Here is a 21,745-nt window from a genome sequence, read left to right as displayed (position 1 = left end):
AAGTTTGTAAGCAATCGGGCAACATAAATAGAAGGATTTTTCGAATTTACGTTTGTATATTAATGTTTTTCAATCCCGGACATGTAGGCACGAATCACGCGCTTCGGCGCCCGCGCTCCTCGATATGGTGCTTGGAAGTGCCTTGCCTGGGTGAAGCAGGTGACTCTACTTTGCACCATTCAATGTGCGTTGATGGTGTTGCGAGAATATTGAATATGAGCTGCTGTCTTATGGGAGGATACAGATAGACCAATAAGATAGCGGTTGAACGCACTCGACGCAGCATTTAATAACAGACAGCAAAAGGCATCAAAGGCGAGCAGGAATTGGAAATTGCAAGGAAGACGCTTCTGCGTTCGGGGAAGGGAATGACAAAAGATGGGTTATGGCCTCGTTAGGTGCGCACGCCACGGCGAAGTGCCAACGTAGCAAAAGAGACCGGACATTTTAAATAAATGCATGAATGATGTGATGCATGTTATACCTGTTGAATAAGAGACGCATGCATCTTACCCTCTATCATGCATTGTATATTGCAGCCCGTGTTTCGCCATTATTTCACAATATCTGCTACGCAGCTGTATTGGTACTATCTGTCTTTTGCGTATTCCCTCTGGCTTTTTCTGCTTTTCCTATCGTTTTCTTACATGCCAACCAGGCTGCCTGACCGTTGATTATATTAGGGGACATCAAACGGTGTTGGAGGAGGTCTGCTCCAGCGTTACACTTGGGTACCTCCTTTTGTATAAAGCAGTCCATATATTCAAATGTGTGCAAAGTATTTTATGTCAAAACTTTCAACGTTCAGCCTTATCCCGACAAACTTTTCGGTTCTAATTGTGGACCTTATACTGCTTGTGACAACCAATACCCGGCTCCTGTGTATGCGAAGACGCGATGTTACGATTCCGATAGTTTGTTAGCCGTGTTAAAAATGTTTTAGGACACCTTCGTTCTTCCTTCCTACGCAGTTTTATGCAGAGTACAAAGTATTGTGCTCGAGATCTCACACTCACTCACTCACCGCCGTTCGCATGGCTGTGTTAAAAAAAAACGTGGCATACTTCGCACCTTCGCCCGCATTACGAAACATGGGTGGAAATACTGAGAGAAGAAAGAGACAGAGAGAGAGAGAGATAGAGAGAGAGAGAAATACCTGCATATACAGGCACAGTGCCTGGGAGGCCCAACTTCGGGGCAAAAGGTAGAAACCAGAATTCGACCACTGAGAAAATCCAGACAATGGTGTGCGCTGAGCAGACAGCCACGCGCTCTCGCTCGCTTCGTCACAACTCATTTGTTGTAGATTGAGAAGAGCATAAGAGAGGTAGCATAACATGGCTAACACCGAACTGAGGATGTAGAAGTGACCATTTTTGGGGGTCGTTCCGGTATTTTCCTCTCCGATCTTCTGCGCGGGGCTTTTGTTTCTAAGCAATATTTATCTGAGATGTTTGTGACTACTTTGTTTGGTGGATAGCATACGGCGGTTGGTGAAGGCTACCTGTAATTCCTAACAGATGGCTGGGAATGTTTCATAATAATGTTTTGAATGAGCATTGCAAGCAAGCAAACAATAAATACTCGAAATGAAAGGCCCGATTTATTCCTTCGCAGCGCAAATATTCATTCCAACGTTGCAACTTTTAATACCGGTGAACATCTTGGCTGAATTCAAAATCCCGTGCGTGAGCTTTACATTAAAGAGGTTGCGGCATGGGCAGAAGTTTTGCGTGTCGTGATGAATAGTTAACGGCCAAACGGGCCTCCTACGGCCTGCGGTCCCGCCCCTTGAGGCGCCGCGCCGCCGAAGGGTCCTTTGTACACCGTTTGGACTGGGCCAGCTCCGTATCCAGGCGCTGCGGCAGGCCCACCGGGACCGGGCCGTGGTCCCGCTGCGGGACCGAACTGGGCGTTGGCCATTCCAAAGACCAGTGCGAAGACAAGAATCGCCCCGATGACAGACCTGCTGTTCGTCATGGTGGCTGACCAAAAAGAAAACAGAAAAAGTTGAGTGAGTTTTTCGGCACCTTAAAACTCAAACTCGGTGTGAAGCAAAGTTCAATGATTGTAGGTGTATTACACAATCAAACTGTACGTATAACATACCATGACGGTGACCAGTTTCGCTACCACAGCGAATCTCTCGAGGGGCTCTTCACGTTATTTGTTAAAAACGAGACCTCAACGGTTCTGATTTCAGTTCCGCAGGTTTCATTGCAACGGTGGGAAAATTTTTGTTTCGTCTAGAATGAATTGCAGTGTATTTTACCACCGGGAGCCATCTAAAATATTCTCGGCCAGTTAAGCCTGCTAACGTGCTTTGTAAGGGAGTGCTATGGATTGTCGAAGACTCTATCACTGCTTCCTGTTTGCGTCTGTTTGTTAGCTTTCATTTTTTTACCCAGTTAATCTGGCAGGCAGACTGGGCCCAACTGACACGGTAGTCTCCTCGACATGCACCTTTTCATCACGCGCTTCCGTGTACACCTTTCACGGGGCACGCTACCGTCTAATCTTTGTACCTTTTTGCCAGGGTGCCGGGTTGCGTTATTGACAAACCTGGCCGCCTAGACGCAGCCTGTTAGCTCCGTCTGCTGGGTCTCTTGGAACACTTTTTGTATTCTCCTCAGCAACTGCTAAACAGGAATTTTTTAGGTCTCTAGAGCACTGTCTATTCTAACTTGTCTGGTCAAGATGTGCTCTTACGTGCCCGTAAAATACCGTTTCCTCCCTCAAAAAGAACGTTCTTCTTCACACTGCACAGCGAAACTTTGCCTGTTAAGACGTGGCTGCACAACCGGAAAATTTTAGTGGCAAAGCCCCTTAGGGGCTCGAGCTGTCGGCGCCTCATGTCATCGTCGTCGTAACCGTCGTGTCACGTAGTCATGGTAGTGAAACACCGGGACACTCACTTATGCCCCGCGCTAGAACGTAACACGCCCTAAAAAACACAGGGACCCTCGTTTACACCTCGCGCTGGAACACGCCGTGCTTCAAAAACACGAGACATTTAGAGCAAAATTGTATACGCCTACCGTCCAACGGTGTCATCTCGACTGGACAAAACGCCAAGGCACCAAGAATACATTTACTATACACTGCGTGCTTCGCCCCTCCCCTGGTTTCGCGTTAGTGGAGATCGCCGTGGATTTTCGTGTATTCAGTGAACTGTCGTTTGTACGACGTACCGGAAACTGTTGAGCACTGCTTAGTAAATTGTAACGATGCCATACTATCTCGGTATGTCCTGCAAAGAACACTTAAGAAGGACTTTGAATCTCGGTACATGGTATACCGTATCTCATATCACCCGCAGACGGTCATGTGCCATATGATTGTTTTTTTCTAATTGCTTTGCGTAGTTAATGAAAAATGTGAATGCTGAGTAGGCACGCTGAGCCTATGGTTTCTTCCAAGTCAAATTTTTTCCAGAGGATCATTAGTCTTAAAGACATCTATGACCAATCTGATTCTCGCCCCGACTCGTATCCCCTCCTTATTTGTTGTTCACTTTTGCCCCCGTTTTAAACCAAGTATACATAATTGTTCATTGTGTTTAGCTTTGCTTTTAATCTTGTAATCAACTCATTTGTACGCCTACATAGTTTTAAATATCTGTTGTAACTATCGTTTCCTACATTGACATGTAGTGCCATAAATACCGCGTGGGAAAGTTTTTGTTCTCTGTGGCTCAGGGGTAGGGTCATGGGTTTACACTATAACGATTTGGGTTCGAGCCCCAGCGGGTTAATTTTTCTTCGCTGGAAATATTTTTTTACGTCAATTCTACGCATGATTGTCGACAATACAGATAGTGTGGCATCTTTTAAGCCCGTTCAGCCTGCCAACACGTTTATTAGTTTTCCAGTTGTTCTATTACGACGCACTAAAGACGCGGACATAGGGTGTGTATAGGCGGCCAGGTTTGTTAAATACATGGTCGGTTTGGCGCTGTGGTTTATCCCGCTTGTCTCCTGCTCTGGCAACTCGTTTTCACATCCCATATGAAGCTAAAGGTGCTTTTTAAATTTATTTCTTGTTTTCCGCGACGGCCAATTTGGTACCACTGCGGTCACCGGCGACGGCGACGACTGCGGTCCCTACTCGCGTTTTATACGACACCCAAGGCCGTCGCCTTGATGAATTTATTCTTTTAGCCAAAAGAAGAGCTTGAACATGCATTGACAAGAGTAATGTTACTTTAAAACCAAGAATGATGTCAGTGTCATGCCTACTTATTACACGAGCTACACGAGACAATTAGTGATAGCGGTAGACAGGCGAACCCGTCAGTGCTCGCCTTTGACCAACAATCTGCATATAAGCAAGCTGTCCGCAAACGAACTGACGTAATGACAGCGACGCCAAAAGATCTAAAGCCACAAAGCATTCATGCATTCGACAAGGTAGGTTTCGCATAAAATGAGTCGGACGCGTATTCGCTCGTTCGCTGTAAATGTCGTGGATCCTTTTGCGGCCTGATCACATAAAACCATCTATCTTGTTCACGTTGCTGGCCACACGCTCTTCTGCTGCGATCGCCCTTCTCCCATGACGAATGCAATAGGGTTTGCCCAATCTAATTCGTTTTTATCGCGTTCGTTGCACTCACGTGCCATCTGCTCGGGTACCTTTCTTTTTTTTTTTGAGCTTTGCGCAGCTAGAGCTGGAGATCTTGTAACACCGAAGCTGTTGAGCTAATCTTTTCTGTATGGTGTCCGCAGTTTAAAATACCAAGAAAATGCCGAGTGCTGGCGCACGCGTGCCTCGAGCGCACAAGCTATGCATACCCACTTAGGCAGGTTGGCCAACTTCGGTCACAGAAAAGAAAACGTCCAGTGTTTGCCGAGTGCGTCGAGCGTACGTTCGCAAATCCAAGCATACGTGCTTGGCCAACATTAGCCACGGAAGTCTCCAGCGTTTGCCGTATCGTGGCAGGACTTGCTCGGAACGAGATGCACGCGTCATAGGCTACGCCCCTCGCTTCTTCGTCCTTGCGTCTTCGTGCGCATGCGCTAGGCATCGTAGAAGAGCCGCGACTTGAAAGTAGAAGCTGGTGTAAAGGATCATTGACTCCACATCTCCCGGTCGTGGATAGTTCGCAAGGCCGACGAAGAGGCCGCGCTTAGAGAGGCTCGGCGTGCAAAGCATCTGATAAAGTCGCGCTTGCAGGGTGGCGTACGAAAACATCGACCAAAACGATGAGCTCACTCTGGCCTTGCTAAACATAAGGCCATTGAAATGCCATGGTGCCGATGCCAACCACGACAACACAACGATACTAAACTAAATTTTGTGTACGTCAGTAATCACCTACAACAGATTTACCATTAAAGCTTTGGGCGTGAGAGCAAGCTTCCCTAAATTTTTTCTAAATTTTTTCGTTTTGTCTCACCTTGGACACCTTTTTTAACCGTACTTTGTTTTTTCATATTGTAAATTGAAATCCAGCCTGTATCGCGAAATCAAGCGTAATGTGCTACGGCCGCGCTTTGGAAGTTTAGAACGGTCTAGCCTACATATACCTTGTGCTCAACCCTTTGTTGATATTGTTTTGCCATGCGATCGAATCTCGCGACATATAGCAAGATATGCGAAAATTTGCGTGCTTACGTAGTTCAAGAAAGAGTTTCCTCGTAAAAAATCGTTTGGTTTCCTGCAGCTCTTGTGTGGTGGCATGTACACCTTGCGCATATCACGGCACGCGCAACGCGCCTCGACCGACGGCGAAAATATCTTTAATGATGGGAACGTGCGTAATTTTAAATAGCTTGGCCGTAATGAAGGCAGGAAATAGGCAGAGGAGTGAAATATGCAACCGTTCGCACAACATTCGGGGGTGAGCCGGTAGTGGTCCAATAGTTTCTGTTTCGGGGCACTTATTTGGCTTTACGTGGGCTGTTGTGTCATTTTGGCTACATTCGCCTGTGAGCACTGTACCGACAAGTTTTTTTAACGGTGAAATGGCTATTAGGTTTATGCGTTTGGTGTAAAAAGGAATCAAAGTAATCCCAGTAAAAGAAAGGTTTCAGCCGTTACTGACGTGAGATAGTCCCCGTAATCTTGCGATCATGCATAAAAGCTCAAAGTCTTATTTTTTACGGCGGAAACAGCGCGCCGTGGCGCAGTCCGGAATGTACGAGACTGGTTCACAAATTGAATCTTTAGGTTAAAGACTACAAAATACGGTGCACAGGGGCGTGTACGATTATTCTGCTAATGCTCATTCGCTGTGAAGATGGTGACATTTTAGCTTACAGCGTAGGAGGAATTATTGCAATAATCGCCGCGCCTAGACAATGTATGTGGCGATAAATATTGGAGTGGTCCTGGATAAATACTAATGCCTTGTTCTGCCTATACTATCTATCTAGCCTTCCCCATCATCATCATGGGACAATCGTCCAAAGAATAAACAAAGCCTCAGCAATAGACGGACACGGAAGGCAGTTCGTCCCGTGACAGCTCATCCGCATATCGCCTTTAATGGATGATGACGTGGTACTGCTTGTTCAACGACGATGGCAAGATATCAGCCCGTCGAACTTTTCCCGCATTCTGTACCACTAAGTGGCTGCCCTTCTAAAGACGCAGAAGAACCACGTGACCGGACCATTTTTATGATCATCAGCATCCTATCTACGCCCACTGTTGGGCAAAGGCCTCTCCCATGGATCACCAATTATCCCGGCCCTGTGCTAACTGCGACCAATTTATTCCCGCAAACTTCTTAATTGTATCTTCCCATCTTACTTTCACTTTCTGAGAATGCTTTTACGTAGACCTAACCGAACATTTTGCATTGCCCAGAAATAACGGACAACATTCGCACCAAAGCTTAGATCTAAGGTTTCCTGGCAATTGTTACAGTTGCTATAAAGTTTCGGGCCTTTAGATTCCATAGCAATTCATCAGAAAACCTGCATCACGGGAACTTCTGCTTTCTCTTAACTTGCATAGAAAAGACATTTACGTACCTGTTGAAGTGCGTTCCAGATTTGCGACGGCTTCTAACCTCGTAGTTCAGCTTATATTTGTGACTGGGCCGTCTTATCTGGTGGGAGATAGGTACATAATAAAAGCACGGACAGTGGTGTTGACCTAGACGATTCGTTCTGTGCAAAGACTGTCTACGACGCTGTCTGCGATTCACGTCACAAATCTAGTGTAATAAAAGTCACTTGGGACTCATGTTTATTATTCAGGGTTAGCAAGGGTTGCTCTGTGAAGTTGTTTACGATGTCCGGTTGAGGCGTTCCCTGTGTTGCGCGAGTGCAGGAAAGCGGACGTTCACAATCTGAGCAGCGAAGGAAAAAGCCACGACAGCGTCTGTGCCTTTGCGGTGCAGCTTAGGACGCCATGATCCCCTAACACATTTTGTTAGAAAATGAACAGAATGGTTTAATTTTGCACCTCTTTGGATATTGAACAAAATTGCCAGAAATTCAGGCAGTTAATAAATGGTAATACTCTTTATTAGAAATAATAAAAAGGGAGGCGCTAAGCAGACAAAGACGAAGTAAAAAACATACACCACATACAGGCGCCTGTATGTGGTGTATGTTTCTTCTGCTGAGCGTCCCCCTTTTGATTATTTCCAATAAGCATGAACCAACTAGTTGTACAAGTTTTGCTAAGTTAATAATCCGTGTTGACCTGGAACTAACGTAATGCAGAAATACAAGATAACAAAGAACGTGACGAAACCTGGATGCTGCCCTAAATAGAACTGATTTATACTCAAACACATCTAGTTGTGACATAGTTAGACCAACGTCGGTGTAACAGGTGAGTGGGCCGATTACTTCATGAAAGAACGGGCCCAACAAAGGGAAAGTTAATTCTGTAGGCAAAAGGTTTCTGGAGTCATGCGTCGTGAGCCTCTTTAATTGCATTGAAATGTTCTGCCTTAAAGTTCTTACCGTGACTTTGCCCGCCCCCGTCACAATGTTTTGGTCACAAAGCGGGTACTTGTGCTTATATTTGTTCAGAAATAAATAAGTCGCCTCTTTGATGCCGTAGAGTGACGATCTGTGCTGCGTCATTTTCCAGGAGCGATTTCCAGAACGTGAGGATGTAAGAATCCTTGTTTAGGGTGTATATCACGATGCGGAAGTATTTTGACATTGCATTCACTCATTATGAGGATACTGTAAGTAATATTTGGGTGTTATCTCCCAATCTGGGTAAGATCATTGAAACCAGCTGTATTTTCTTGCGAAAGATGGGAGCACGAGCAATTTATAGTAAACCACAAAATCATCCGGCGGTATCTCTTGGTTCTGACCTGCTATTTGCCAAAAAGCGCTTTGAAATTGTTATGTTGCTTGCACAGAAAAAATGACTTGCTTCCATGTAATACACAGCTGCATTCTTCTCACCCAACACGGAAAAGCTGCAGTGAAGTATTGCATGGAAATAAAAGTTAAATTGCACCCATATAAACGGAAGCCAAAATTCTAGCACTACAAAAGGAATGGTGTCTACTGTAAACGGGATGAGAACATGATTAGTATTTTTAACGCATTGGAGCCTATTCTCGTTATTTGGTCAGCTTATGTATTAACTAAATATATTATAATGCGGATTCGGGGGACTGTCACTGCATTTTCCAAACGCATAATGGGGGTGACGATCGATAAACAAGAGGAGACCACGCTAAAGTTCCAATATGAAGGAATAAGGCACATGCTGAAAAGGCAAGTCAAGCGGTGCGCATCAATCCTGGGAAGCAGATCATCATTTGACTGCCGAATCCAAACGATTCAAGGGGAAATCATAGAAGGCAGGCACTGCCGTTCCGTCTAGCGCTAGCGTTATTGTTTTGGACTCTTCGAGAAGCGGTGTCCCACCCCTTCCCTTCAAGCGGTACTACACTGTGTCACCAGCTACAACGGGACGCGCTTTACAAAAGGGATTCCCATTTGATTTTCGCCGCCGACGGATATGAAATATTATTTCGGCCAAGCCTTTACTAGGAGTTTCACTGCAAGTAATATCCCCATTCTTTCGACAGGTATGCGGACAGCGTTGTCTTATGTGTAAAAATTAAAACCCAACAAATTAACAGGTGTCGATTATCGCTCAGCTTTATAAGGTTGTCACGAAAACTAAATATGATGAAAACCTCAACACAAATTGAAGCAAACGAAATTCTTTACCGACACAAGTACATTATTTTCCTTAGTCTATTAGGTATCGGACTCCAACATAACTTTCGGTGGCTGAATATCGTTCTCTGTGCCTTTAAAATTCAAAGTGGTTGCTAATTGCGTTGTCTTAAGTGTACCCACTGGCCCTTCCAGTGCGGGTCGCACTATATTCAGCGTTACTATATTCCATATGTACGTCCATGGGTAGCCTGATGCAAAAGAGGGCCTTGATGAACCACACATAGTCGAGGAAGATGCAACAACTTTCATATAGGAGGGTGTAGAAAACACGCTGTTGAAGCGTATTCGGAATGGGACCACTTGTTTACTTGAACCGGGTCAGAACACAATAAGGTGTGGTTGACACCAGTGTTGCAAAATGGGCAGTCCCATTCCACTCCGATTCCATTTAGAGGAATTAAAGCTTTCCGCAACTCATTCCTTTCAATTCCGGCAAATGCCAAAATTTTGCCCATTCCCACTCCTTGGAGGGCCGGGAAGTTTAATTCAATTTCTGTTTTTCGTCAGCGTTGCAATTACTTTTTGGGGGCTTTATGGAGTTACATCTACGAACGCATTAGAATTCCGACGTCATCAGACCCATTTTGAACAATAAAATGCGCATGCACATCGCCAAAGTCGGGCGATGGCAGCATGTAGCTTGGGGACATCTCGCACATAAAACAAAATGTAAAAAAATGGCGCCAGTTCACGCTGTTAAGGTGGTTGGAAAGCAAAAATTTAAATGACGCCCACAGCAATTGTCCATGCGACGTCACTTGAATTCACAAGAGCGGACGCCGTAGCTGAAGCCCTGCCGTGAGTAGGCCGAAAGAAAACGGAGAGGAGCGTCTTTCGAAGGGTGAGATAGGGGAACCTAGGCATCGTGATGTTACAGCTTTGGGCTACACCACCGCGTGAAACAAGCGCAGACACCGAAACAATTCGGCATGTGAGCTTAGTGATTCCCATTTATGCCGATTTCAACTACTTAATTTAGTAAGTTTGAGAATTCCGCGAAAGCTGAGAGCACTTTTATAATCGCTATTTATGAGGACCAGTTGCTATTTTGGCCTTTTGTAATACCTCTTAAAACACAACCGAATTGGTATTCACAAATTTAGAAAACTGAGCCTCATTCGTGGCAAGCAGTCCACAAAAGGTAGCGTTTCTCTAGCGGCAAGATATCTGTATGGGGTTGGTACGTTTTGATTTCCCGCCCTACAAACCAGTCCTAAACGTATTTTTGCCGTAAGACCACTTCATTCCGCCGGGTGCGGGTTACCCTAGAAGTGCTGTCGAACAAGTCAATCAAGCCGTGCAAAGGCACCGCGCAACGGACGCGAAGCTGTACCAAAACATGCCCAAAACAACCGTCGCTAAAGCAGACGACAAAGCTGTTCCGACGACACCGTCGCTGGCGAGCAGGCACTTCCGCGCGGGGAACGTTGGGCAAATTCGCTGCGCCATCTCAAGTGCGCTCCGTCAGTGAAACCCTCCGTCTCCCCGTTCTCCCACGCCGCCGCTTCCGATGAGTTGGGAGTTTGTTGTTAGAACGCTTTGTTATTAGAAAGCTTTGCTTTAAAAAAACTATCAGGTCACCTATGCTTGATCTTGTGGTGTGGGAATGTGTAAGCGTCTGCTCTTTCAGTAATGTCAACGAGGTATGTCGGTAACTTTAGTGTCGTCAAGTTTTGTGGGGTTGAGTTTAGCGTTAGTAAGTGCATGTAAGGCGAAAAATGCAACACCCCTAACAGATCATCTTTCGAACATATACCATTTTTTCTTGTGGTTTTCTCCCTCTTCTATCCGTTGTTCTTACCAAGAGCCTTCGACAGTTGCTGTTGTTAGCCTTATGAGGCAAACGTATCGTGCAGCTTACAGACGTACCAAGCAACGCCAAGGTGTGGGTGCAGCTTGAAGGCGTTAGTCCTCAAAGCGTGCATTTTAGGACTAACGTCGGGTTAGGGGATACCCACGTCCACCCCTCAATCACCCCCATTCAGCTGGCTGCATTTTGGCATTTACACATCCTTTCTTTGGCCACCGACCACCCCTTGCCGAATAGAGATTTTTAGTACATCATCACCCTTTTTTGTTGAGCCACATCTCACGTACTAGCCAATGGAGACGTCGGGCCGGCACATGCTCGCTTTTGCGGCTATAGAAAAGTCAGGCCAGCGCATTACCCGCAGGCTAACACATAACTGCTTTCGGAGCCAATGCATGCTCGTATTCGCAGGTGAATGAAATTTCGCGCCCACGTTTCTGACATAAGAGAGATAAGGGGACAGTACTTTTAAATCGAAGCTTTTTACTTTTACCCTCCAAAGGTGCTGTCGTGACCATTGCTGTCAACAAAAAACTCCCGCGAAAAAAACAAAAGTCGTTACTGGCACCGCCAGGAAAAGAAGCCGGAACGATTAGAGAAACGGAGCGAGAGCCCATTGTATTACCGATTGAGCCACAACCCACGCGGAGACGGGGGAGACAGCCGGTGCACTCACCGAGCACATCTGCGGGTTTACGCCCCTGCGTATCCGGTAAATGCCACGTGATAGCGTCACGCGGCCTCTGGCGCTTCAGTGCGCTGAAACCATGGCATATGTAGCGGCCGTGCGCGGGCCGTGCGCATGCGCTAGAGGTTACTAAAAATTAAAGGAACTGCTCACCAACACATGGCATCTCACTCCATATCTGCCTCTGATCTCGTCTCCTTCACCGGCGATGGCAGAGACAGAGGGGAACTGAGATCGCCTAACACCGGGTTTGAGCTTCCTTTCATTTTATAAAAAAGGGTTTGCCCCCAAGAGTTTCACCAATACAACTGAACTTGCAACCATTCATGGATCATGCATTGGTTTGACATTAGCAAAGAGTATCTCTTTGAAGTAATAAAGGGTGTGGTTAAGCCCATTTCACGCATTTCCAGCTGTGTGAATTCCAGTGACGTCGCTTGAGTAATCGTTGTGGGTGTCATTTACAGCTTCGCTTTCCAACCACTTTCACAGGGTGCATTGGAGGGCATTTTTTTCGCCAACCGAGGCATGTACTGCTTGACCGAAGCTCATCCCTAAAACGGCTCCCATGCATGCAACCCTTCCCACTACACCACCTCGCAGCAGTCCGTGTCACACACCTGATAGCGCATGTTCTGTGCGCAAAGTAAAATTTCTAAGCGTTAAAATAAAAGTTACCTCGAACTCATAAACTGCTGCGTTGGAGCATGAAGGGGCAATGAATACGGCACTGTTGCGTCAACCTTGTGAAATAATGTGACCGCACGAGGATTTGAAAGAGTGACTGTGTCGTGATCACTCCTAATTCGGGATAATGTAATTAATTTCGGCACATTACGTTTTCATTTATCTGAGGCAGAGAACCGCGTTTTGAAAAAAAGGTGGCTTGAACTTGTACAAATTGCTGCTGTGGGGGGGGTGGAATACCCGTCGAGGGAAAGAGTGCCGCAGAATACAACGGTAGTCGCGCGGAGGAGTTCCTTTGGCGCACCTTAGGTGCCGAAACGTGTGACCTGTATGGAGCTTCTCTCTTGGCGGATTCACTGGGAGTCACCACTTTCATCCACGAGTTTGCAGCATTGGCTGCTTGAGTTGTAGTGACTCTGGTTCAAGAGGCGGCTTGGCTGCTGGTCGGAGCGTAAGATCAACACAGCTCGTCTAGATCCCCAGCCCACGCCATTCCCATTACATTCAGAGTAAAAGGCGCTTAGTTACTTTCCCATTAAATTCCTGCAAGTGCAAGTGCACAAAACGGACAGCGATTGCTGAAGCCCAAAGTCACATTTTGGTCTCTTTCTGACGTTCTACATGACGGCCGGCGTTGCCAGGCTTCTGTATTCACGAATTCTCTCCTCTTATTGAAATCAACTTCCTTTCCCCCTTCTTGACAAAGAACACAGAATGTCGAAAAGTGCCCTTTCAAACTAAATGTTCCCAACAACTTGGTGTAATATTGAAAGCGCTGCCACTGTGCGCAACATTTCTGAGGCAATAAAGCTTCGCTTGAAAAAATGCTAGATACAGCTGTGTTTCTTAACAAGCCTGAGTCATAGCTGCGGTGTGATATCACGGTGATGATGATGCTGATTAAAAAATATTGTCTCTGTTCTGACGGAGTCACTGCTTAGAAGTGGCAGGCTCCTGGTCCCTTCACGTAGCGGTCACGAACCCATGGGCCCTGGCGGTGTCTTCCGCCAGCTGGACGACTCCTGTTTGGACGTCGGGTTAGTAGCTGAGCAGCGCGGCCTCCTATTGCTTTTTCTTGTTCTGTAATGCGTACACGGTGACGACTCGATGACACTTATTTCACACTCAGCGGCCGGTTGTTGTTTGCATTCATTGTGAGACCAATTGTTTTAGTCGAAGTTTCATCGCTATCGCCAAACATAAATTCTCCACTCAGCTTGAAAGGCAGCAATTCAATCGATATGCGGCTCAGTGTTGCACAAAATTAATGAACTGTTCGACGCCTTGGATACGGTGCGAACCGAGAGCAGAAATCTGCACTTTCCACTGATGTATTGTTTCGTATTGCTTTATTGTATTCGTATTGGTTAGTACTGGTTTACGTTTATCTAGATCTATTTCTGCCCTTATGTAAATCAAGGCACCCTTGTCGGTTTCTTGTGATATGTATCTTGTGGGGAGCGCACTCGCGCCCTGCCCCCTCTCCCACTTCGAGCGCACGCCGGCGGCTATGGCCAAGCCGGCTGACGCTGCCGGCACGGGGGCAACCTTCTCGCAGCAATGCGCTGCGCTGCACATTGCCAACCGCCCCGGTAACAACCCGTTTCGGGTCTCGGTTCCCGTTTCCTCCGCGACGCCTCGGAGGGCGCGCTCGTAGCTCCGGGAGGAGGTTGAGGAAAAACCGCTCCTCGGCAAGAGCCTAGATCGGGGAGGAGAAGGAAGTGGTTGTTGGGGGGACGGGGAAGGGGAGATAGAGGCCGATAACTGTCTGGCGTTACGCCGACACCTCAACAAGCCGAACGGAAGCGATAAGGGGGATAGTGAAAGAGGAGGAGGAGGAATGGTGAAAGAGAAGGAGAATTAATTATGGTGAATTGTCAGCCTAAATAAAACCTGGAGACAACAGATATGATGACAATTAAACTGGGGGTACACTAGGCTCCAAAACGTGGTGAAAATTGATAAGATAATGATTAAACTAGGGGTACACAAGGTTTCAAAAAAAAAAAAAAAAAAACGTAGAGACAGCGGATATAATAGTAAATACGAGTGAGGGATAACAATCGCGGGTTGCAAGGGAGGGCCTGGCCTCTTTCGACGGATGGACCTCGTGGCGAAAGGACCCCCCTGCCCCTACCCCGGAATTCACCCCCACCCGCGACCTTCACTGGGTAAGCCAAACCCTTTGACTTCCCTTGCGAGAACGCTGCAGTAGGACAGTACTATCCTCCCTGCTGTGGCTGCTGGTCTGTTTGCACGCGCAACGATATTAGCTACAATAAACCTGTTTATTGTTTGTTGCGAGTCCGTGTTGTACTTTTTCGGCCGAACCCTGAGCCACGCACGACTTTGCGCTCGGCGGGTTGGGAGTGGCGTGTGAGCCGCCAAGTTATACGGCGGGACGATTGCGTAAACGCTAGCAGGTGAAGCTTGCTTCACAGGCTAGCCTTACGTTGGCGACCCCACAATGTACAGTTACGTGAATAAGGTAGCATACACGATCTTCGTAGGCAGTAATGGTGTTACGCGATACAGTCAGTTGAAATGTGCCATAGTTGTAATAATGTTCAAGTAGCCCCATTGTACAGACATGCGCAATCAGTGCAGGTACTGTTCTGAACTCCCGTTGGTTGCATGTTTCCTGCATGAGGGCTTCGGCTGATTGCAGAGCCGTTTACATTCACTCATCATAAAAAATAAGGCTGAATGAACGATCTTAAACTTTTCAGCCCGCCGTCAAGTAGTTTTCCCGCTTCACGCTAATGAACAAACAAATTCTTTAAATCGCCTCTCGGGTTTCTAGACCACCAAAAGGTCAACGCCTTGTCCTTGGCCTCCGAAAGCCCCTGTGGCTTGAGATAAGTAGGCTGCCCATTCTTGCAAAGTACGTAGTTTTTCGGCCACAGCTGATAAGCATTTCATGTAGCCAGTTTTCGTAGATAACATTTTACGCAACACAGCAGTGGACGTTAAACGTAGCAAGAAAACTCCACGTGCAGCTCATAAAATAAGCACGGAACTCTACGAGGGTACGAACTATGAAGCTCAAAAACAGTGTTTGCCCTCAATGCTCGAGATAGCTTGGTTGACAGAACCAACGTTTTGTGAAGCGCATAAATACGTCAATGGCTGTTAGCAGGGCTCTTGGTGGTCTTCGTACGCTCGTTATCAGACGTTCAGAGCTGCAACGTGCCGATATAGGCGCGCCATGAAGCTAACGCCACAAGCGCGACGAACGTTTCGACGTGAGTGGAACTGCATTATTTGGTGTTGTCGTCGTGCAGCTGTTAACTGGTCTAAACTGGTATTATTATCCTCTGCAAGTTGGAGAAATGTACCTTTTTTTCAGAGAACCTGTATACGTCTCCCACCCAGGCACTTTTCTGGTCGTTCACCAGTCACGTAAATACAATCCATGGCTTATAACCCCTTGTTCAACATACCCTTGCGAAAATTTACCAACAGTACACTTGCTGAAACCCACATATGCAAAATGCAGTTGTGGAGGATTATCCAAGAATTAATGAAGGACTATGCCCTATGCCAGGAATTCTAGCGTAAGCTGGTAAGAACTCTGCAACAAGATGGTATTATAGAAATATAGACTTATTGACCACCCAATTCTTCCGCAAACATGGTGTCTCAACTCCCTGAATCTACTGAGAGGACAGAAACGGAGTGTATGGATATAAGAGGTAACTTTAACTTGCCTCTCGTAGACTGGACTGGCCAAGCAGGTTCGCCCGCGGCGTCACTTTGCGCTCTCTTCAAGAAATGAAAAACTTACTTGAGGTATTTTCACTGCTCCAAATTGTGAGAGAGCCGAAACGTAAAATATTATTTTGTATTTATTTTTACGCTGTGAGTTAAAAATGGTCCTATCAACTGAATAAGCGCCCATATCGCGGTAATCTATGAAATCACATTGCAATACATAAAAACGGTGAGCAGGTTGGGTAAACAAATGTATAACCACGGGTAAGCCAATGTAGAGAAGGTTAATTGCGCTATGCGTGGGTATTCTACTGTTTTTGAAATTGAAGCCGAGGCTGAGACAGTAACGCACTCGTGGCCGATGCTGAAAGAAAAGTTATTCGGGCGCCGTAAGCGCTTTTTTCCGTCATGAATACTGACGGAGATACACGGTAAGAGTACGCCATGGTTTTATAGTAAACTTCAACGGCTTGTCTCCCCAAAAAAGTATTATCGTGCCTCTAAACTATTGCCCAATGAATGGAATCTTGAGAAGCTAAAGGAAGTAACCTGCGCATTAGGTGTGCACTCAATCAATCGAAATACGTTTTTTGAGCCAATATTCACAGACGGTTAGAAGATAACCAAAAAAAAATTTCCGCGCCTTCCCGCGAGGGGAACACGAGTAAATGCAGAGCATTGGGGGTCGTTAACGCCGCGTAAAGTCGCGTTAGGGTGGGTAGTTGGGTCGTAGTTGCTTTGGTGTTGGTTTCGGGTAGAGAGAGGGGAGTAAAGTCGCGTTAGGGTCGAGCGAGCGTCAACCAAGGAAGGAAGGAGCAACGCAGTGACTGAAGCACGAGCGACCGCTAGCGGCTTTATATTTGCAGCGCGCGCAGTAGAGGGAGAGCAGTACGGGGGAGGAGAGCGCGCATGCGCAAGCAGCGCGCCCCCTTCCACGCCCCACCGCGCTGCTATCACGCACCTGTTACGCCGAGACCGCGACGGAGCGAACGGGCTGACTACGACGCATGCGCGCGCCAGCTGCTGTTGCGAGAGAGGAGGGAAGGAGGAGAGGCGCACTTGCTGCGGACGCGGAGCTGTGGACGCCGTCCGACGCAGGAAGAGGCGAGGCTAAGAAATGCTCTGCATTTAAAAGAATTCACGCAGCATATAAAATGTAATGAAAGAAACAGATAACGTGTCCATAACCCCGCTCAATATCAGTGATGCCCTAGTTCATGACGATCTCGCAAGAGCTGGATGTTTCAATTAGCAGGTTTGTTGTGGTTTTTCGTCAATGATTTCTGCAGATAAGAAACATTTAGTATGAAGCGGTATGGCGCTATGGCAGATACTACAATCAGTAGACGTGAATGTTTAATAAAAAATTTAAATAACTGTGAAGGTGATGGACTGTATGAGCTATTGAACAGCATGTTGAATCTCTTCGCGAGGTCACTTGTGCCCTACGTAAAAATTATTTATGATGAATCGTTGCCCCATTCTTGCATTCCGTAAGATTGGGAAAATGAGGGCGTAGTCCCAGTCGAGAAATTGGGGCCATGTAATATTGTTTTAAACTGCAGAGGCGTATAGATAACTTGCGTTGTCTCTATAATTTTGGAGCATGTCCTGTATACCAGTATTGTGAAGACATGAACGTTAACTAGATATTCAATGCTACACGGCATGGTTTTAGAAACGTTTTTTTGTGTGTTGCGCCACTAAACCAATTGGTTTGCGATCTTGCATAGGCCTGGGATGAGAGACTTTCCGCTGATTGGGTATTCTGCTATTTCAAAAACCATTTTATACTGAATGCCCTCTCTTTACCCTTGCCGAATTAGAGACTCTGCGCGAAACCTCTCGAGGAACACTACATCGTGAAAGGACAAAATTCCGAATAAGCTGCTCCGCAATCTCAACTCTGAAGCATTAGAAGCCCTTTTAGATTACATAAGTAATCATTAGGGCAAGGGAAAAATCCCCCCTTAGTGGAAACATGCCGATCTAATATTACCGTAAACTTCCTAAAGAACGCCCATCCAAAGCACAGCGATATCAAGTGAAGAGAGCGGAATGGGCGAACTTTCTCGTCAGAGGCGAAAACTGTAAAAAAAAGTAGCCCCACCGCCAACCAAAATTGCGGAGATGGCAAGAAAAAATACGACGAGGGTCAACTCTCGTCAAGTGGGGAACGGACAAACAAGTAGCCGCATCAAGAAAAGAATAGATGGTTCGCGTTTATTTTGTTCTCGCATCGGCGCTAAAGCCATTGATTTTAGGAAGTGGGCAATGTTTGGAGACTTTTAGTAAATTGAATATATCACCCCTAAACGAGGATTGGCGATGTTTTGTGGGAGGGCGTTCTCCCGCATCTTTACGGTAATTCCCGAACATGGAAAGCCGTTAACAACAGCGAAATTAAGATTCCCTTCAATTACATATTGCGCAAGGAAATAATTTTAAACAGATTGTCCAAAATCGACTCTCCCCGTCCATTGAAGAGCAAATCATTTTCGTAACACCATGTATGACTTCCGCTCACACCTATCGACTCAGGATGTACTCATTGAAATTAAAGAATACAGTCTCGACTGCCGTACCAAGAAACATGAACGCTTCATCCTGGCTATAGAAGAAAAAGGTGCTTTTGAGAAAATCTGTCACCACGCTATCCTACAAGGCATTTCATCCGTTGGTTGTGGCCAGAGAGTGTACAATTTTGTTTTAGCGTTCCTTACAAAACGTACCGCGGCCATTAGAATTGAACAATTGCGGTCCGCCCTTATCAAGACGACCGCTCATGGTACCCCGCAGGTTCAGTCACCTCACCACTTTTGTTCAACCTTGCCATGAAAGAGCTCCCACCAATATTGTTGTATATTCCCCAACTTCTTTACGCCATCTACGCAGACGAACTCACCTTATGGACCCCTACAGGATCCATCGGTGAGCAACAAGAAGCACTTCAAGCCGCTATAGACAAGGCGCAAAGATACCACCGAGAGCGACGACTTGAATGTGCGCCGGAGAAATCGCCACTTGTGACACTTAGTACTCGTATGCCGAGATAAAACGAGCCCATCCACCATCCCACACTCGGAACTATTCACAAATAGGCAACCCATCCCAACAATGCTGCACTCGAGAATTCGGGGACTTGTCCCCAAAAATGGCTCTGGTCTCCACGCGACCACTCCCCTCCAAATAGCTGTCAACCAGCTAACACATCTAAGTCAGCGCGTCGCGCATCGTCGCGCATATGGCCTCAAAACGTCTGACATACTCAAAATTATACAAACGGTACATATAAGCAGAATCACCCCTGTAACATGGTACTTCGCCATTAAACTGAACGAACAAGCCAGCATAAAAACAATTATTCGCCAAGCCCACGAGACTGCACTCGGGCTACCCTCGAAGACGTCGGCATCCAAATTATTACAATTAGTTGTACATAAAGTATGGAGTAATTACAGGAAGCCCCCAACACTTCTTAGGTAGAACACTTGAAAAAAATAGTTCCTGGGCGGGCGACTCTTCACCGGTTCGGTTGTATTCCCGGATTAAAGATTACAAAACAGCATACCCTTGAAGATCCGACAGGACATACAAGTGGCCCCAATACCAAGAAATATGCATCCGGAGTACAACAAAGCCGCAAGAATTGCCCGAGCACGAGCCATGTCCGCCAGATATACAAATGACCTAAATACCTGTCATGTGGACGCATCCCCTTATCCATACCATCTCGCCATGTATTCTGTGTCGTGAATGGACGGGGCCAAAAAAAAACACATCCTGCACAGTCAATCAGTCAATACCGCAGAAATTGACTCTGCTGAAAAAGCCGCATAGCCCGCGCCATCCCCACTACTCGAAACACAAGCGCCATACTCACCGATCCCAGGAAGCTTGCAGAAAGTATCTACAAGGTCACATTTCTAAACGGTACTTCTTCTTCTCCTAGCGTGACCTAGCACTACCGAAGTTTGTATAGTCTGGGTGCCAGGACACGAATTCCTTGAGGGGAATGAGGCGGTTCACGCCGCTGCCAGCGCTTTATATACCCCGGGACGTTTCTCTCACAAGGCAGTCAGGACCTCTCCCACCTAACCCGGAACCCTTCTTGCACTACACGGACATCTTGGCGGACTACCGACGCAAATAGCAAATTATCTCCAATCCGGCCACCTACTCACTATGAATGGAGCAACAACGCACACACGACTAAAAACTACCACATATCCTCACCGCACTCTTCTTCATGTCATTTATCCAACAGACTATCAATACACCTGCAACTACTGCCGAGAGCCCAGTACCCTCTACCATCAGGTGTGGGAGTGGAAGAGTGCATTACCGGACCTACAACCAATCCTCAACCGCTCTATACAACAGTTGAAGGCCGGCTGAGCATCAAGGACCCTTCGTTCCAGCTCGACCTGGGGAAAAGGGCCGCAACGCCATCCGCAGCAGGAAATCCTGGAGTAGGGATTCCGTTCACCGGGCGGGTGCCCTAACAGCAGCACCTGTTGTTCTCATAAAGATTTCATTCATTCATTCATTCATTCCCAATTCGCTCCTAATTAAAAAAGGAATACGTTCTAACGTTAGTGCACAGCTCATCTCTTGGATTCAGGAATGTATAAGGCTGCGATGACAGTTAGTTATAGTTATTGAGAGTGAGCCTAGCATGGTAAAAGTTACATCCGGTCCACCACAGGAATCTGTAATACGTCCTTTATTGTTTTAATATTTTATAATGTTATCACCGATGGAGGTCTCTGTCATTTGAAGCTGTATGCAGATGACTGTAGAAGGTACGATTCTGGGGCCTCACAACAAGATGTCCAAATAATTACCCTTGGGTTTCAAAACTGGCCCAGGCAGTTGAACTCATCAAATTGCGCCTATATGATGTTTACCAGAAACGAAATCCCTAAATTGTTTAATATAGTTTAAATATTAGAACATTATTACACAGGTGTTCGACTATAACTACTTGGGAGTTTTCATAAGGCCTGATATCACTTCCAACTGTCATGTAGATACGACACCTGTGCAGGCCTCCAGTGTTTTGGGGCTTCTCTACCGTAATGCTAAACATTTTCGTCCAGTCTGTAGACAGCGTTTTACAAACCAAGCTGTCACAAACTCGAGCGTACGACGACTAAAAGTACCTTATAAAAATTTTTCATTTATTTTACAGCGCCTAATTCTTCTTACACTCGTCCGATTCATTCAGTCCGGTTCTATTCGCCCCGAGACAAGGCTGGAACTTTCGCGAACGAAGAGGCGGTAATACGATCACCCGCCGGCTCGCCGGCAAGAAAACAACAAAAATAAAACCCCCGCCGCTCCGGTTTCGTCGAAGCTTCCAGTACTTTCGAGGAGGTGCGCGTGGCCTTGCCAGTTCTAAAGAGCGTCGATTATTCTAGAAGGGAGAAGAGTGAAGTTATTCGCTGACGGCGGCGGGCGAATTGTGTTTTGTGCTCTCCCTCTCCCCTCCGGCGCGCCTATAAAAAGAGAAGCCGCGCCTAAACAAACCAGCTACGTTTGGACGTCGTGATTGACAACGGCACCTGCCAGTTTGTACATCACACCATCGGCGACCCGCGCCCTGGAGGACTCCAACGTGCTCCCGGGCCTCGAATGACCGTGATCGTCTCGGACGGCCTGGCCTAC

At 46.6% G+C, this 21,745-nt stretch overlaps 1 long non-coding RNA gene across 2 annotated transcripts; it reads right to left on the bottom strand.

The window, feature by feature from the left end:
• Positions 1-1,581: 1,581 nt before the first annotated feature.
• Positions 1,582-19,977, bottom strand: LOC144175804 (uncharacterized). Of its 2 annotated transcripts, XR_013323696.1 has the most exons (3): positions 19,959-19,977; positions 6,981-7,057; positions 1,582-1,985 (listed from the first exon to the last, which is right to left on the bottom strand). It is a non-coding gene; the product is annotated as an uncharacterized LOC144175804 (long non-coding RNA). The 2 variants fall into 2 exon arrangements; XR_013323695.1 differs by lacking the exon at positions 19,959-19,977 and having other exon boundaries at positions 6,981-7,179.
• Positions 19,978-21,745: the final 1,768 nt, after the last annotated feature.

This window comes from Haemaphysalis longicornis, unplaced genomic scaffold (assembly GCF_048455015.1).
Source record: "Haemaphysalis longicornis isolate Haplotype H1 unplaced genomic scaffold, Haemaphysalis longicornis Haplotype H1 scaffold_3, whole genome shotgun sequence".
NCBI classification, from domain to species: domain Eukaryota; kingdom Metazoa; phylum Arthropoda; class Arachnida; order Ixodida; family Ixodidae; genus Haemaphysalis; species Haemaphysalis longicornis.
The sequence above is the reverse complement of the archived record's forward strand: the minus strand, read 5'-3'. Positions and strand labels throughout refer to the sequence as shown.